This window comes from Sus scrofa, chromosome 13, assembly GCF_054392235.1.
Source record: "Sus scrofa isolate SSC_HxYL_T2T_F1_AM1 chromosome 13, Sscrofa_HxYL_maternal_Yorkshire_Landrace_v2.0, whole genome shotgun sequence".
Taxonomy (NCBI): Eukaryota; Metazoa; Chordata; class Mammalia; order Artiodactyla; family Suidae; genus Sus; species Sus scrofa.
In genome coordinates, this window is record NC_139395.1 from 60,610,009 (window position 1) to 60,624,895 (window position 14,887).

A 14,887-nucleotide genomic window follows, 5' to 3' on the forward strand; every position below is an offset into this window, starting at 1 on the left:
TGCAGAGAGATTGCCTAGTAACAGAGCTTTCTTGTATTACACCCAAAGCTGTGTACCATCTGAGGCTGATTCAGGAAAATACTCAAATCTCCTGGTAATTTCCTGCAGACAAGACATTTAATCATCTCCAAGCCTCCACCGCAAAAGAAAAAAATAAAAAAGGCAAAAAACCTAAACCAAATGATTCACACTCTCAAAAACGAATCTGCCTTCGGAACAAGCACTGTTTTCTGCTCTTGAAAAGCAGCCACGATTTGTTATTCTAACAAAGTCTTCCCTTCCTCCAAACAGAAATAAAAGTCGCTCAAGGAGGGCTTGTACTGATTTCTTTTCTGCATTTCTTGAAACCTCCATCCAGTCAACAGTTTCTCCTGGCAGGTTCTCAGAAATCCAGGGAGAGGAGGGTAGTCAGTGACTGAGAACAGAGGATCATTTTTATAGGCCTCCCTCCCCCTCGACTTTTTGGCCTCATGGGAAGATGTTTCATTGTAGGACGAGCAGAATTAGCTGCACATATAAATTCTTCACCACTCAGCTCACCTGACACCTCTATCTGAATTGCCCAACGGCTGGGAAGATTTGGCACTTGGTGATTTGAAAAAGGAAAGGCCCCACTCCTCCCCAAGTGGTATTTGTTCTGTCTGTACATACAGGGCTGTATCCATCCCTTGTATTACTCAACTAGTTGCACAGATAAAAACATCTGTTTGCAGAGAGCAGGGAACCCAAAGTATACAAATGATTCACAACACCTAAACAACGGCAAAGAAAGGCCAGCCCAGCAAAATGAAGACTGCTAAAAGCCAAAATCATTTAATAGGGGCGGAAATGCAGTTTGGCAATCCATCCATCAGACTTTGCTCCAATTTTGGAAGGCATTTCTTCCAGCTGCCTCATCTTAAAAAAAAAGAAAAGAAAAGAAAACCAACACACACACACACATACACACACAAAACCTTCTGACCCTCTGCATTAGGCTTCCAACATCTTGCTTAGGTACACACAGGGAACAGAGAGGGAGGATGCTGAAACTGCATCATTTAAATAAACCTTACCCTTCCCCCCCCCCAATCCCTATGGATTATTTTGGTTTTAAAATTTCTCAGGATACAGCTGCCTGGGCACCCCAGATTTGCATGATCCTAGTCCTCAGTAAGCCCTGAATCTCCCAGCAGCTGAGTGAGTGCATTTGCAAACCTGGGAGAGCAGAGTTCCAATGAACTACCCCTAACAGATTTCCCCATCCCAGAGACCCTTCTCTGTGAGCTGGGAAGACCAGGAGCTGCAGGTCTCTCCCCTACCTCCACCCCCAATTCAGAGAGAAAAAATGAACCCATTTCAGAGAGGCTTAATTATGGATAGCCACCAAGGAAAAAAGCAGTGAATTTTTAAAGTTCTAGGAAAACAAGCCATAAGCAATTGTGGGAGAAATGCATCACCTTTTAAAGCAGATCCTCCTGGAGACATTAAACATTTTTTTAATAGTGTAAGGGAAATAAAGAAGTAGGTCATGAGCAATCCAGACGTTTTAAATATTTGAGGGACATGTACTGTATGAGAATAAAGGCTGTTTAAAAAGCAAGTTCAGGGAAGTTTAAACGTTCCCCCTCCCCCGAAAAAGTCCTAATATAACAACAGCATTAATCTTGCCTCGTGACGCTGTTACTATTATTGGTTAATAAAGCGTGCAGGACGCTCAGAACAAAATGATCCCCAGGTCCCCTCCCCATCAACAGCTCGTGACCTCCCCGCTGTCCGGGTGGCAAGACACCTCTCTTTCTGAGGTTACTGTTCCAGTTCAAGGCCCCTTTCCCTAGAGAGGGTGGTGAAAACCAGGCACAAGAGCGGCGCCCCACAGCACCTCTTCCATGGGCCCCGGGCCCCGGGGGGGCCACTTACCCGGCTCAGCCTTGCATCGCTCGCCGCTGCGGCGCCTCCACCACCGGGAATCGAGGGGCTGGGGGGAAGGGGCCGCAGACCAGGGGCAGGAGATGAGGCGGCGGCTAAGAAGCCCACCCTGGCGTCGGCCGCCAACTGCCCAAAGCCCGAGGGGGCCCTGCAGGGGCTCCGCACAAGGGAGGTGACATTCCTAGGCGCAGCAGTGGCAGCTGCTCTGTGCACAGCTCTGGATCCAGGAAAACTGCTCAGGTCCTGGGGAGAGAAGCTTCAAGCTCTCCAGGCTGCCTCCTGGCTGCTTAAAGGGCGGCCTCCCCACCTACCGCTCCGCTTATTGGTGAAAATTCTGAGCTACAGGCCAATCCTAGGTCTGTTCCCAAATTGAGATTTCAATCAAGGGAGCTACTGCTTTAAAATTAGAAAGAGCTGGTGGGGGTGGGGGTTCAGCCACCTTTCCGAAGCAGAAGGACACAGGCACTCTGGCCCTCTAACGTGGAGGTCCCGGGAGCTGGCAGTGGCTGCAAGGGCACTAAACTGCTCAGCGGAACAGAGCAGGAAGGCAGGGAATAGGCTGGCCCTTGGCCCCCCTCCATCTTACTCATCCTTCAAGTCTCCTCCAATTCATCACAGATTCTGGAGACCCTCTGTTCCTGAGAAGAAGACCCCAGCTAGGCTCTTGAAAATTCTCTCATTACCCTCTTCCAGGCACTCTTCAGATTTTCGTGTGTGTGTGTGTGTGTGTGTGTGTGTGTGAAACATCTCTTTGTACACTGTAAATTCCACCACAGCAGGGATGTTTCTATCCATCATCACACTGTATTACTTCCTGCTTGGAACACTGTGAGCTCTCAGTAAATATTTGTTGATGGAATAAATGAGGGAATAAACGAAGGAATTAACAACGATACAAACTATGATGGCTGTGACAGTACCAATGTCAATTAAAAGGCTGTATTCAAGAGGCCAGGTGTTCAATTATAGACTCCACTTCTTATTGGTTAGGTAACCTCTGCCTCAGTTTCCCTGCATGTAAATAAAGCATGACCATGAAATCTCCCATCTCAAAGAGCTGTTGTTGGTATTAGCTCATGTCTGGACTAGGAGATGTGTTCAGCCAATAGCTGTAGACTACTGGATAGTCAAGAGCTGTTGTTATTACTGAAATCAGAATTCATTTCCTGGAGGTTGGCACTGTGTGACTGTTGGTTTGGCTTCTTGGTGAGTACATGGTCATTCATGAAACAGATGTGAATTTAATGCCAACTCAGTTCAAGGCCCCAGGAAAGGTGCTGAGGTCACCAACTCACAGTTGGAGTGGGGATGTGTATTAGGGTTCCTAGAGATACAGAACCAATAGGAGATATACAGAGATTTATTATAGAAATTGACTCACATGCTTATGGACATGGAGGAGTCCCATGATCGGTGGTCTATTAAGCTGGAGAACAAAGAAAGCTGGTATTGTAATGAAGTCTGAATACAAAGGCTTAAGAAGTGGGGGCCAGGGGTGCAAGTTCTGGTTCTAGTCCAAAAGCCTGGGAACCAAGAGTGCCAATGTCTGAAGGCAGGAGAATATGGATATCAGAGCTCAAACAGAAAGAGCAAAATGATCCTTCCTGTGCTACTCAGGCCCTCAATGGATTGGATGATGTCCATCCACACAAGTGAGGGGGAAACTTCTTTAGGAAGTCAACTGATGCAAATGCTCATTTCTTCCAGCAGCATTCACAGACACACCCCAAAATAATGTTACCAGCTATCTGGGTATCCCTTAACCCGGTCAAGTTAATCCATAAAATTAACCATCACAGGGTGGGGGAGAGGAGAGAGAAACAAAGAGAATGTTAAATGATACTCAAGCAAAGACACATGTTTAGGAAGGTTTATTGTGGGATAGTTTATAATATCAAAATAACTGACAATGAACTTCTTTGCAGAACAGATAAAACTTTTGGTTTCCAAAAGAGACAGGTTTGGGGGTGGGGAGATGTGCTGGGGGTTTGGGGTGGAAATGCTATAAAATTGGGTTATGATGATCATTGTACAACTATAAATGTAATAAAATTGAGTAATAAAAAAACAAAAAATTACTGAAAACGATCATCTGATAAAAATAGGGCAAATGGTTAAATAAATTATGGTACATCTATTTCATGGAATACTGCACAGTCATGAAAAAAGAGGCAGAGCTGATTGCACTAATAAGCAATGAATTCCAAAATATACCAAGTCCACTGCAGAAGGTAAAAATATATCTCTGCTTACATAAATAAATTTTCATGTATTGTGACACAAATGTATGCTATATGTGCATAAAGGGCTTCTAGAAGTATGCCTAAGAAAATAGTAAAGGTTATTATACTTGGCAAGGTGGTTTAAGAACTAAGCAGCTCTAAGATGGGGAGGAGACTGATATTTCATCATATATCCTTGTATATTACTTGAATAGTTTACCATGAGCTTATAATAAGCTCCTGGTTCTGGCAAGATGGCAAATGATGACAGCCTGAAAATTTCAACCCTTCACAAACCCTAGATATGCTAGATGAAATATAACAAAAATTATTTTAAGGGCTTAGCTGACTCACAATTAAGCAAGGGGAATACCCAGGTGGTAGAAACAAAGAGATTACTGAAAACAAGAATGGTGAGCATATAAACTCATGCTGGAGCTACAAGGTAGAGGAGAAAGTGGTTGGCAACAAAAGAACAGTTTGTCTTGGTTGCCTAGGGGCTAGGGTTTGAATGTCCAAGCAAGACAGAAGATGAGGCCTAAGGACAAGAAGCAGCAGGAAGTTCTTAGCAGACCCCTGCAGAAAATCAGGAACACTCCTTGTGGGCTGCACCCTCAGTGAACAAACAGATGATAAACACTGTCAACCAGCACAAGGCAACTTGTCTCTCTACCTGTGTCCCGAGTAAGAGAGAAAAGCTTTAAGTTGAGGATTAGAAACCTTAGGCCTGTGCCTTTCTTGAAAGTCAAGTACAACCAAACTGAGAATCAGGAAAGTTGAACTGGATGATCAATATAAAACTTAGTCCTGTTCATGATATGCCAAGAATGCTTCACAGAAGCAAATGAAAAATTGCCCTGGAGAATCAGTGCTATAACCTGGGCTACAACTGACCCTATGAAATCTGATCTCTCACTAGTGACCTACAAAACACACAGTCACAAGTCTAAGTCACCAAGTAGGAGAATCAGAGGCTCAAGTATTAGAAGTCATAAAACAGTATTTTGAAAAACAACATTCATAAAGTTCAAAATGACTAAATACATTAAAGCTAGAAATTAAACTCAAAAAAAAAAAAAAGACATGATGCCTCTCTCCCCAGAGATTCATTAAAATTAAAAGTTCAATGGAGAGGGGAAACAGAAGGTTAGACGCTGCTGAAGAGAGAAATACAGATCTCAGGACATTACACAAAATGAAATACAAAGGGATAAAGAGTTGAAAATTATGAAAAGAAGATTAGGAGATACAGAGGCTAGAAGAAGAAGGGCCAATATATGTCTAACAGATGTTGCGTTGGGAGAGAAAAGACATTCAGGAGAGGCATAATGGCTTAGAATTTTCTAGAATTTATAAAACTTATGACTCTTTAGAGTCACGAAGCACAGGCATCTCAAGTAGGATAAATAAACATAAGTACATCTGCATGCATCAATTACTCATAAAAGTACAGTTAATAAAAGAATGAACTGAAGAAAAGTGAAACAGTTTAATACCACAATGACAGAGCAAAAAGGAAGGCACTTAGTAGTATCAAAGAGAGGCAACTTTGCCATTCCACACTTAGAGCTAGACTCTATTTCCCTAGAACATTCATCTCCAAATATAATGAATTCTAAACTATAGAAGGTTCTTACAGGCCTAGCTGTACATTATTTTTTTCCTTTTTTAAATTACTCAATGAATTTTATTACACTTATAGTTGTACAATGATCATCACAACCAAATTTTATAGCATTTCCATCCCAAACCCCCAGCACATCCCCCCAGCTCTCAACCTGTCTCCTTTGGAATCCATAAGTTTTCAAAGTCTGTGAGTCAGTATCTGTTCTGCAAAGAAGTTCATCGTGCCCTGTTTTTAGATTCCACATGTAAGTGATAGTATATGATATTGGCGACTTCACTTAGCATGATAATTTCTAGGTCCATCCATTTTGCTGCAAATGCTGTTATTTCTTTCCTTCTGATGGCTGAGTAATATTCCATTGTGTATATGTACCACATCTTCTTGATCCACTCCTCTGTTGATAGATATTTAGGTTGTTCCCATGTCTTGGCTATTGTATATAGTGCCGCAATAAACACTGGAGTACATGTATCTTTTTGAGTCATGGTTTTCTCTGGATAGATGCCCAGGAATGGGATTGTTGGATCAAATGGTAATTCAATCTTGAGTTTTCTGAGGAATCTCCATACTGTTTTCCACAGTGGTTGCACCAAATTACATTCCCAAGAACAGTGTAATAGAATAGGGTTCCCTTTTCTCCATACCCTCTCCAGCATTTATTGTTTATAGACTTTTTGATGATGACTAGCTGTACATTAATATGGCTTCTATGTAACAAGGTGAAGGGCAGACATATCTTGGGAAAGATGTATTCATTCAGCCATCAAACAAAAGCAGCAGAAAACACACACACACACCAAACAGAAACACAAAGCCCCTGTCCTCAGGAATGTTACTCTGGTGGTAGAAGCAGCAGATCAACAGATCAAGAGTGTCATCATAAGGGAGCATAACCTAATAGAAACACAAGAAGAACATCTCAACCAGACTTGAGGAAATGCGGCACCTTAGGGAAGGCTTCCTGAAGGAGGTAACATCTGCATCTTAGGAGAAAACCCTTTAGAGTTAGGCTTGGCTCTAGATGCCAGTATTGCCACTGATCATCTAGAGACTTTGGCCAAGTTATGTAACTTCCCCCAAGCTTCTTTCAGCTCATCTGCAAAATGGAATTTATATCACTAGTCCTGGGGTTGTTTTGAGGTTTAGGGACAATAAATGCAAAGCATTTAGTGGAATGCCTGGTCTACAATTGATTTTTACTAAATGGGTAGCTGGTGTTATTATAAGATGAAATCAGTGGCTAGGTGGAAAAAAATGCCTTCTGTTTTCAAAGGTGATTTTCTTCTGAAAGGTGAAGAAGACAGAAGTGTCAGCCAATTTTCATAAAACTATCTTGAAAAACATGAATGTTTATTGAATCTCCCCTGCAAAAGTAACATGATCATGCTATCAAAATTTAAATCCAATCTGGTCCTTCAATAAAGGAACTTAAAATATAGTTTCCCCCAAATAACTAATGAAGGCTACATATGCTAAGTATCAAATATGTGATTCTCTCCAGTGATAAATCCCCAAACTGGGACAGGATTCTTATCTTTATCATGAAACCTTCAGATTTCCACCCACGAATCAAGTTGAAAGAATTCAGAGTCCAGCAGGGTAAGAAATAGATGGACCCTCCTCAGTATTATTCAACAGCTTTATGAATGACCTGGATGATGGATGGAGAGGAAACACATCAAGTCCAACCAGTGATGCCAAGTTACTGGGCTCTGCCAATGCTTGTTGGGTAAGGACACAGCCATCAATCCGCAGGAATGGCCTGAATGAAAGTAGAGAAATTCAATAATGGCAAGGCTGTATCTGCCCTTTGGAAGAAGCACTGAACTGTGCAGTCTTAGAGAGGAAAGAATTGGCCAAAGCCAAGCTTTCCATTCATTGCTTCATGCATCATTTAACAAACATGTATTGAATGTCTGCTAAGAGAGAGGGTTTGCCTTATAGGCTGGGTAAACATGGGAAAACATGAATAAAACACAATACTTTCCTTCAGGGAGCATAAAATGTAGTGATCTGAAATCCTCTTCACTTGAAACTGCCCATAACTTCCAACATTCTTCCGGCTTCCATGCAATGGTGATCTGACCACCTTACATTTGCACTAGAGAGTAATCCCCATCGTGTTTCAGAATGGCAAGTAGATTTTATCTCTTGGGCTAACAGTGACTGATTAGTAGTGAATTCCTGGAGTGCTGACTTGATAAGAAGTCTGAGGCTACATGTGGCAGGAAAACATGCTGTGATTGATTAGTGATGTCTGTCATGTGGATGGAAAAGGAATGACAGCACTAGTGCTATAAATTTGACATCTCCCATCTAGTCCAACCCCCTCATTCCACAGATGAGAAAACAGAACAGATCTTTCTTTCTTCCTGTGGCATTTTAAATTCAGCAACTCTAGCAGGGGCAACCGAGGAGAACCTGCATATCTGAAATGTTGCTGAGAGAGAAAAAAAAAATCTAGAGCTCGGAATATTTCTGATGAGCTTTTAAGATATGCACTCAAATCCTTTAGCAGCCTTTGTGTTCGGCAGCAAAGAGACTAAATGGAGAAAACTACAGACTTTGATCTCCTGGTTAGTTACAAAGTGCTTCCCCCCACCGCACCAGACACACATAAGATTGCATTAAATATATAGTTTGAGTATGCTTGACAATTTAAAATACAGAGGACAGAAATGTCTACAAAGTGAATACATTTCACTTTATATACTGTAAAGTGAAGAGTATACATTCCACTTTTTATAAAGTGAATATAGTTCAGAAATACAAAGTGAAAAAATAAAGAGTAGTAATTAACATGTTACTTAAGAAAGAACAAAGATTTTTATCATTTTATTCTATTAAATGGTACTGATATCATCTGCCAAAGAAAAGAAAGAAAAGCCCTTATTTATTTTCATACAGACACTTTATATCCTGGGGATTCTGTAACACTAACTAAAGAGATAGGGTCTGTCCCCGTTAAGCATTTCCACACCCAGTCTATCAACACTCACAACCATCACCCAGCCCAATCACAAAGAAGCCAGGCTCATTCGCTGTGAAGGACAGAATGGTGTAAAGGAACAACAGATAAGCAGGAAGCCCAACCCCAACCTGATTCAGATACAAAGAACAAATTGTAGCATTTGATTAATATGCGAGCTCTTCTGTCATGCCAACTGCAAAGTGAATTTTACGGGAAACCAACTCCTTGAGAAATAGGTCTAATTAATTCAGTTACATAAACTCCAAGGAAATATTAGGGGGAGGAGATGGGGAAGGGAGGGAGGGGGAGAGAGTATCAGAATGACAATGAGGAAAAGTCAAGGAGGGAAAGAGGGAGCAAGAAAGAGAATGAGAGAAGGAGGGAGGAAGGGAAGGAAGGGGGAAGGAGGAAATGAGCAACTGAAAATAAATGATTGAGAGAATATGAACAGGATATTCTTAAGACCACTGGCTTTACCTTGAGGCCGCAAAAGGGATGTTCTGACTTAAGATGACAGGAAACATATTTATATTTCAGTCAAACAGGCTATTGAAGGTTTGAGTAAGAAATTAAAAGATAACCTGCTGCTAACAACTCTCTAATGCAGAAATTGGCCAATTAGTTCTCCCACCCTCCCAGGATCACTCATTTCAGATACCTCCATGAATTCTGCTAAATTGCCTTTTACTAAATACCATGTTCATGATTTGTCATACTGAATGTGTCATATACTATTATTTATAATGAATAAACAAACGGTGGTACATCCGTGCAATGGAATACTACTCTGTGAGTAAAAAGACCAAACATGTGCAACAAGATGGATGAATCACAAATATGCAATGCTAAGAGAAAGATGCCAGACTGATTCCATTATGTGACATTGAAGAAAAAGGCATTTTTTTTTTCTTTTTTATAGCCACACCAGTGGCATATGGAAGTTCTCAGACTAGAGGTCAAATGGGAGCCACAGCTCAGGATCCAAGCTGCATCTGTGACCTACACCACAGCTTGTAGCAACACCAGATCCTTAACCCACTGAGGGAGGCCAAGGATTGAACCTGCATCCTTACAGACACTATGTTGGGTTCTTAACCCACTGAACCACAGTGGGAACTCCCAGAAAAGGCAAATTTACAAGCACAGACAGCCAAGGGTTGGAGATGGGAGGTGGGACTGAGAAAAATTTACAAGGTAATAGAACTGGTCTATTGATTGGGGGAGTGGTCACATGGCTGCATGCATTTGTTAAAAACTCACAAAATTGTAAATCTAAGAGTAAAGGTTAATGTATGGAAATATCAAAGGTGAAAAACAAAAATGGACAACAACCTAAAAGTAAAAACCACCCCTGGTATCACTTTGGTTTTAATTACTCCTGTAGTAAATATTTTCCTTCTGCCTCACTTTTGTAAAGCTATTTAACAAATTACTCACAAAGTAGTTACTTAGGAAGTGTGGCAAGCTGTGACTATGAAGTTGCTCTTTCTTGACTACAAAGGGAGATGACATAGTTTTGGAGAAGTGGCAACTCTAGCACCTAAATGAATCTCCTTGTTGATAACACTGACAAAATGTTGAGGACTGGAAAGAGAATTCTTTTAACTACATGTAAATGTTAGTTTTAACTGATTCTGGATCACCCCAAGCCATCTCACATCCTGGAAGTCAGTGCTACAGTTTGGAAGTTCCATGAAGGAAGGGGCTACATCTGTCTTATTCTGCAAGGCAATCCTCCTTGGCACCTAACATAACAGGCACTTGATACTCATAAAACACATGTAGTAAGTTTCCTACTGTGTCTCAGGCTCAACCCTTGCAAGAGAGAGAACTGAGGCAGCTCAGTTCATCACTAGTCTAGGCTCCTGGATGACATTCTAGCTTCCAGGAAACGATCAGCCAATACTCCACCAGTGTGGATCACAGAGCCAGGCCAGCCAACTCTTCCACTCACCATCCTTCAAAAACCTGAGTCTTACCTTCTGTCCACCTACTTCTATGCTTTGCTCCTCATGGGACAAGGCTTCAAGCGCCGCGACATCCAAGCCATTCAAAAATGTGACACTCTAATTAAATGAGAATGAGGAATTATTTATGGGTGCTGTTAGGTTAGATATGGTCCTATAAGACAATACGCCTGCTTGTTAGAGAAACATGTTTAAGTGTGTAAGGCTAAAATAACATCATGTCTGAGATTTGCTGTAAAATACTTAGGAAGGAGGAGAGTAAAGGAGGGGGGAAGGAGGGGAGGAAGAGAGGGAAGTGGGAGACAGGAACATTAAGCAAAAGGAAAAAGAGATAAATGAAGCAAATGCAGCAAAATTTTGATAACTGTTCAATCTATTATATAGAGATTCATTGTACTATTCTTTCTACTTTTGATTATGTTTTAAAATGTTATTAATAATGAAAATCTTTCAAGGATGATTTGACCAGGGCAGGACGGGGCTGCGGGGGGTGCTTATGCCTTCCTGGTTCCTGACATGGTGATTTGAAGATCATATTAATCTGATTCACACTGAGCCACTGACCAGAATCTGTTTAACTGTAGGTTGTTTGTTTTTCTTTTCACTCCATGCATCTCTCACTGGACTAGTTTATTCTCCACTTGGGTAGTTGGGTTTCTGGCTCTAAGTGCAGGTCTGCTCATTTTTCATTTTTTAATTCAGCTCAACATCCCAATTCATGTGAAATTTGGGCCCCTCAATCTGCTTTCTACTGCCAAGTATCACCAAGTATTTTAGTTTCCAAATGTCAGACTATGTCTATTAAGAACCATCTGAGATTTTGTCAATTCTGCAGATTCCTGGCCCCAACCCTGGAAATTCAAATTCATTATCTTTGGGACAGGGCCCAGAACTTGTATTCTTAAAGCTTTCTTAAAAACCAAACTAATATATTCATTATTTCTCCATTATATCATCAAGTCAGCTAAAAAAAAAAAAAAAAGATGAATGATACCTAAAGATTGAACAGAATCTCTTGATTACATTGGGGGGAGGGAGGAAATGCAAATATTTATATTATCTTAGATTACTATTCCTAAACTGAAAAGGCAAACTTTCATGTTTGCAGGGGAACCTGATACGTCTTCAGCTCTTAAGAGCATGTCTAGCAGAGGTAACCTGTATGGATATGAGACCCAGGTACCAGCTTCTGGGCCTCAATCTTGACATCTCTTTTCCTGGTGGTTATGGGAACATGCTGGCTCTGCATTTTCGGGTCTATTACTTTGGAAGTATATGCTACATTCAGCCATGCTGACCTGAGTTCACTGTTCACTGTTTTTCTGTGGATTTTTTTTTGTGGGGGGGTGGTTGTTCCTTTGGCATTTGAAACAAAAGGAAGCATTATGCAAATGACTACCCCTCCCATTTCCTCCCACTCTGACTATACAGGAGCTCTCATTGAGTCCTTGCTATAGCCCTTTAAAGCAGCCTCTATGAAGATGCCCATTTTTCAGAGGAAGAAACTGAGGCACAGAAATGTTAAGTAACTTGCCTCTGTAACACAGCTTATAAGTAGCAGGAGTGGGATCCAAACCCAGGCAGTATGGCTTCCAGACCCCCCAGATGCACCTCTTTGCATATACTGATTCCTCTGGTCAACAAGGAGGTTAACGACTGGTCCTTGGGCACAAGAGGCATTCAGAAGAAAGCCTGAGGGCAAAGTAAGAACTAACAGAGTTCGCTCGTATGACTTGCCATGTGCTCATGCATTTATCCACCCACCTGTTTACCTTACACTAACTGAGCATCAACTACACACAATGCATGACTGTAATGAGCTCTGGGAACACAGGCAGAAAACAAACAAACAAACAAAAACAATCAATTCATACTCAAGAGGAACTCACAGTCTGGTGGAAGAGAGACAGATCTGTTACATGCACATGCATAAAACAAAGCACGGAGTGATAGCCCAGGTATGAAAAAGAACTTCAGAGTGAGTAATCTGAATCAGCACGAGAACGTCATGGCAGCAGTCAGTCTAGAAGAATGAGGAGACATCCTTGAGGTGGGAGGGGGAGAAGCACATTCAGGCAGATGAAATAGTAGGGGCAAAACTACAGGGGCTTGAAAGAGTCCTGGGCGGAGCAGATGGGTGCAGGAAGGTGGGCAGGAAAGAAAGACTTTTGTAGAGCTAATCAAACTTGGCACTACTGACATTGGGAGCTGGTTAATTCTTGGCTGTGGGGGGGCATCCTGAGCAGTATCTCTGGCCTCTATTCACCAGAGGCCACTAGTATCCTCTCTAGTTAGGACAACTCCAAATACCTCCACCCATAACCAAATGCCTCTAAGTAGCAGAATCACCCCACAGAGAACCTGAACTCCTGGGAAAGCCTGCCTGCATGTGTGAAAGATTAGAGTAAGAAAAAAGAGTTCGCCAGTGACTGAAAGAAGCAGAGAGAGGGAGCAGGGCCTAGATCATGCACCAAGCCAGCCAGTTAGGTCCCTCCAGTTCTCCATCACCATCTGGCCACTCTGAGGTTCATTTCCTTTCAAAAGGCCTCCTCCTGATTTCAGCTTGTGAGTGCAATCTACATTATAAGATATTATTTTGATAATTAAACAGTTTCCAGCCTGGATATTTAATGTCTACTATCTAACCATGTCATAGAATGAATTGAGATGGCTCCCCAGACTCTTGCCCTGGGGAACACATATACATTCTCCCAGTTTTTCAGTCGAACACCAATCTAAGTGCTGCCGTGAAGGAATATTGCAGCTATAATTTGACATTATTTCTTTTTTTGGGGGGTACCCGCGGCATATGGAAGTTCCCAGGGTAGGGGTCGAATCAAAGCTACAGGTGCCAGCCTATGCCACAGCCACAGCAAAACAGGATCTGAGCTGTGTCTGCAACCTACACCACAGCTCATGGCAAGGCTGGCCCCTTAACCCACCAGAGATCTAACCCGCATCCTCATGGACACTAGTTAGGTTCATAACCCACTGAGTCACAACAGGAACTCCTATAATGTGAGGTTCTAAATCAGCTGGAACCTTAAACTGAGATTTTCCTCAGTGAGCCTGACCTAATCCCATCACCCCTTGAAGAAGGCTGGGATCTTCCTGGGGACACAAATGGAAAGAGGGACAGGCACTGGATATGAGACAGATTCTCAGGCACTTGGCTCTGAAGATGGAGGGGGTCACATGGCAAGGACCTAAAAGATGCTATTAAAAGCTAAGAGTGGCCCTTAGGTGACAGCAGGGCAACAGGGACCTAAGTCCCACCAACACAAGGAACTGCGTTCTTCCAGCAGCTTGATGAGCTTGGAAATGAGCATATGAGAACGCAGATGGAAACACCCTGATTTCAGCTTTTTGAGAATCTGAGCAAAGACAAACAGGCCCTGACCCACGGCACTATGAGACAATACACAGGTATTGTCCGAGGCCACTAGACGAGTGGTCATCTGTGGTGTGGCCACAGAAGAGGAACACAGCCTGGATCCTGCAACCCTCCAAGGTCCTGCCTAGGTTCCTTCCTCCACGAAGCCTCTTCCCCTCTGCACAGAGGGCAAGCCAGGCCATTGCAAGTTTCCCCCAATCACCAAACTCTCTTGCACGCCCACCCTCCTGCCCCAAACCCTTTTTGTGACATCTCATGTGGATAAACTACTGCTCTGTCTACCACTGATTATGTCTTAAAGGGTTGCATGTCTTGTTTCTGCCTCTCCTTCCCTTCCCCCTGCAAAAGTCAGCATTGGGAAGATAGCGGTCAGCTCTTGAAGGATCTTTTGAATTAAGCCCATTGTAAACACTTATTAAATCATGGACTGATGGTCAGGGGTTCCCGATCCCCACTCTCTAGAAAGGGATAAGTGGTAGAGCAAACCACTGCCAACTTCACATTGCAATTGAACCAACTTGGAGTAACATGTTAGCAGCCAAAAGCACCATCTGTATTTCAGTTACTTACATGAGATCACTCCCATTGATGATCATGACTCTCAAGTCAAGGTGACCTCTCATGGGCCACTTAATTCTCAGGGTCAAGGGATTAATCAGTTACTATGAGCTGCCAGACAAAAATGCTCTTTGCATTTAACATTCTCTCACTGCTCCTTCCCTCTAGATGTAAATAAAGCTTGACATTTCTGGTTCCCAAGCTTGATGTTTAGTCTCCTTGCTAGAAGACTCAAAGGAG

At 42.4% G+C, this 14,887-nt stretch overlaps 1 protein-coding gene across 9 annotated transcripts in view; it reads right to left on the reverse strand.

The window, feature by feature from the left end:
- Positions 1-14,887, reverse strand: part of PRICKLE2 (prickle planar cell polarity protein 2) — a 346,700-nt gene that overhangs the window by 165,335 nt on the left and 166,478 nt on the right. For 2 of the 9 annotated variants that reach the window (XR_014823450.1, XM_005669704.4), the window contains exon 1: positions 1,900-2,168. The exons of the other annotated variants lie outside the window; for them this stretch is intronic. The gene's annotated coding sequence lies outside the window, so the exon portion shown is untranslated. Of the gene's footprint in view, positions 1-1,899; positions 2,169-14,887 lie in introns of those variants that run through there. 9 annotated transcript variants of the gene reach the window in all.